General features: G+C 44.0%; 1 pseudogene; it reads left to right on the plus strand.

The window, feature by feature from the left end:
- Nucleotides 1-1,090: 1,090 nt before the first annotated feature.
- LOC103251057 lies at nt 1,091-2,172 on the plus strand (annotated as a pseudogene).
- Nucleotides 2,173-3,355: the final 1,183 nt, after the last annotated feature.

Genomic DNA, 3,355 nt, shown 5'->3' on the forward strand with positions numbered 1-3,355 from the left:
TACCATTTTTAGTGCCTCCAGCTGGCCAAGCTTACTCTAAGGCAGATTTTCTCAACCTCAGCACCATTAACACTTTGAGCTTGATAATTATTTGAGGTAAGGAGTTGTCAAGTGTGGACCAGGTTGTTTTCCAGCATCCAGGGGATACCCTAAGTAGTGGAAAATAGAGGAAAATAAGTCTGAGAATATGAAAGTCGGAAAAAAAAAACAAGTTATTTACTATTATTATATCTGAGAAGGAGTATCACTCCGCACCCAGGATGGAGTGCAGTGGCATGCTCCCGGCCACCGCAGCCTCGACCTGCTGGGCTCCGGTGATCCTTCTGCCTCAGCCTTCCAAGTAGCTGGAATTACAGGTGTGCACTACCACGCCCAGCTAGTTTTTGATTTATTGTGAGATGAGGTCTCACCAAGTTGCCCAGGTGGGTCTCAAACCCGTGGGCTCAGGTAATCTACTCGGCCTCCCAAAGTGCTGGGATTACAGGCTGAGCCACCAAGTTCAGCCAAAATGACGATTTATTTTGGAGACATGTAGTTAGGTGGTAGTTTAAATTGTAGGGAATAATAATGAACAAGAGAACTTTAAACAGGTGATTTGGGTGCGGGAAAACCATCCCTTTGCTTTTTACAACAGGCCTGAGATACCTTTACAATGATTGGTATGTTAAAGAGGGTGGAGCCCAAGTAACCTCCCTCCAGAGACTGACAGTTCTCCAATTCTGATGGGAGGAATGAGAGGAGAGTGACTTTTTCCAGAACATATTGTTTTGCAGGAGACCTACCAGATGCTTCCAATTCAGAAGTTCATGAGCTAAAAAGTGGTCTTATTATCATTTCTATGGCTTTGGTTGGTTAAGGGATGGTATTGGCCTTCTGCTTTCAACAGGGATATATCACCTTAAGAAAGCTGAACCATCTTTCCTGCTTGACAGTACTTCTTGTGTGATTTTTGCTTACCACATGAATTAAGTGTTTCTTTACATTTCGGGAAACTTAATACTAAAATATTTTTAAAGTTTAGAAATTTACATGTTGAAAGGTTTATTAAACATTAAAGGCCCCCGGCCCGGGCGGCCGAGGCGCCGCGCGGCGACCCTCGGCACCCCTGCGAACATGGCGCTGCGAGCCGCGCGGAACGTGCGGGCCGTGGTCTGCAGCCTGCGCGCGGCCTCGGGGCCCGCCGCGCCCTGCCCGCCGAGGCCCTGGGGGCCCGGGGCGGGCGCCGTCCGGACGCTGCGCACGGGACCTGCCCTGCTCTCGGTGCGTAAATTCACAGAGAAACATGAATGGATAACAACTGAAAATGGAATTGGAACAGTGGGAATCAGCAATTTTGCACAGGAAGCTTTGGGAGATGTTGTCTGCCTGAAGTTGGGACAAAATTGAACAAACAAGATGAGTTTGGTGCTTTGGAAAGTGTGAAAGCTGCCAGTGAACTCTATTCACCTTTATCAGGAGAAGTAACTGAAATTAATGAAGCTCTTGCAGAAAACCCAGGACTTGTCAATAAATCTTGTTATGAAGATGGCTGGCTGATCAAGATGACCCTTCAGAACTAGATGAGCTGATGAGTGAGAGGCCTATGAGAAATACGTCAAGTCTATTGAGGAGTGAGACTGCGGCCCTAAATAAACCAGTGTGGAATAACGTCATCCAGCATAGTTGTCTTAAATTCGTGGTGGACGGAAGACTTAAAATAGCAGCTTGTAGCAATACTGATGGGAAAAGAAACTACTCATCACTGCTAATGAGAAACAGTGCTGCTTAACCTTCTAAGGATTACAGTTAAAAACAGTATGCATCTTTTCCCCAATACCCTCTGATGTTGAGACGAGGCCCTAGTATTCCGAATTCATGAAATATCCATTGTAAGACTGGTTATGAAAATTATGTAATGTAAGGATAACATTGTTATCTTAAGCCTTATAAAACATTGTAACTTGCTTACATCCACACTTGGATTTGGGTTAAAAACGTACTGATCTTTCCACTGGAAATTACTGGGAGTGGAGAAGCTTTTGTTGGTGGTACGGTGTCAGATGAAGAACCACAGTAGCTTAATCTTGCATCATACTGCATTTGCTGTGCTGTTTTTATACAGTGAATCAACAGCTTTGCAGCAAAAAAGAAACAAATAATAAAAGATGCAACTTCCTTGTTAAAAAAAAAAAACAAAAAAAAAAACATTAAAAGTTTTAAAAGCATGTTTTTATTAACACATATTACAGGTCATTGCAAAAGTAACTCTTTTAGCCAAAGTGATAGTCCAAGGATTTTGAGAAGCAAAAAAAAAAAACAAAAAAACCAAACTTGCTTCTTAATAGAGGAGACTTTAAAATAACAAAAACCAACAGAGACAGCAGGGAACTAGCTGAATCCATTTCTTCCTCCCCTCCTTTCTTGTATATAGAAGAAAATTCTTTTGGAGATTACCGATTAAGAGACTTGTGGTCAGGCATGGTGGTTCACACTTGTAATCTTGGCACTTTGGGAAGCAGATGCAAGAGGATTGCCTGAGTTCAGGGGTTGAGTCCAGCCTGGGCAACCTGATGAGACCTCATCTCTACAATAAATAAATAAATAAATAAGCCAGGTGCGGCAACCTGATGAGACCTCATCTCTACAATAAATAAATAAATAAATAAATAAATAAATAAGCCAGGTGCAGTGGCATGTGCCTGTGGTTCCAGCTACTTGGAAGTCTGAGATGGAAGGATCACCTGAGCCCAACAGGTCCAGGCTGCAGTGGCCATGAGCATGCCACCTGGGTGACTCTGACTCAAAAAAAAGAAAAAAAAGAAACCAGCTCGGTGGCTCAGCCTGTAATCCTGTGCTTTGGGAGGCTGAGGTGAGTGGATTGCCTGAGCCCGCGGGTTCGAGACCCGCCTGGGCAACTTGGCGAGACCTCATCTCTACAATAAATCAAAAATTAGCCAGGTGTGGTGGCACGCGCCTGTAGTTCCACCTACTCGGAAGGCTGAGGCGGAAGGATCGCTGGAGCCCAGCAGGTCGAGGCTGCGGTGGCTGGGAGCAGCCAATGCACTCCAGTCTGGGCGACAGAGTGAGACTCCAACTCAAAAAAAAAAAAGACTTGTGTTCTGGTCTCCAAGTAGCATTTTGGCCTAGCATTGGTGTAATTGATATAAATGGTAAATTCATAGAAATAACAAAAATTTACCATACAAGATCCTTTCCTATACAAAATTATTCTTTTCTTTATATACTTCTTTACCAAAAAAATACAGTTTTTTTGTTTTGTTTTGTTTTGAGTTGGAGTCTCACTGTCTCTCAGACTGGAGTGCAGTGGCCGCTCCCGGCCACCACAGCCTCAACCTGCTGGGCTCCGGCGATCCTT

Source organism: Carlito syrichta, unplaced genomic scaffold (assembly GCF_000164805.1).
Source record: "Carlito syrichta isolate Samal-C Ts95f unplaced genomic scaffold, Tarsius_syrichta-2.0.1 Scaffold135908, whole genome shotgun sequence".
In the NCBI taxonomy this organism is placed as follows: domain Eukaryota; kingdom Metazoa; phylum Chordata; class Mammalia; order Primates; family Tarsiidae; genus Carlito; species Carlito syrichta.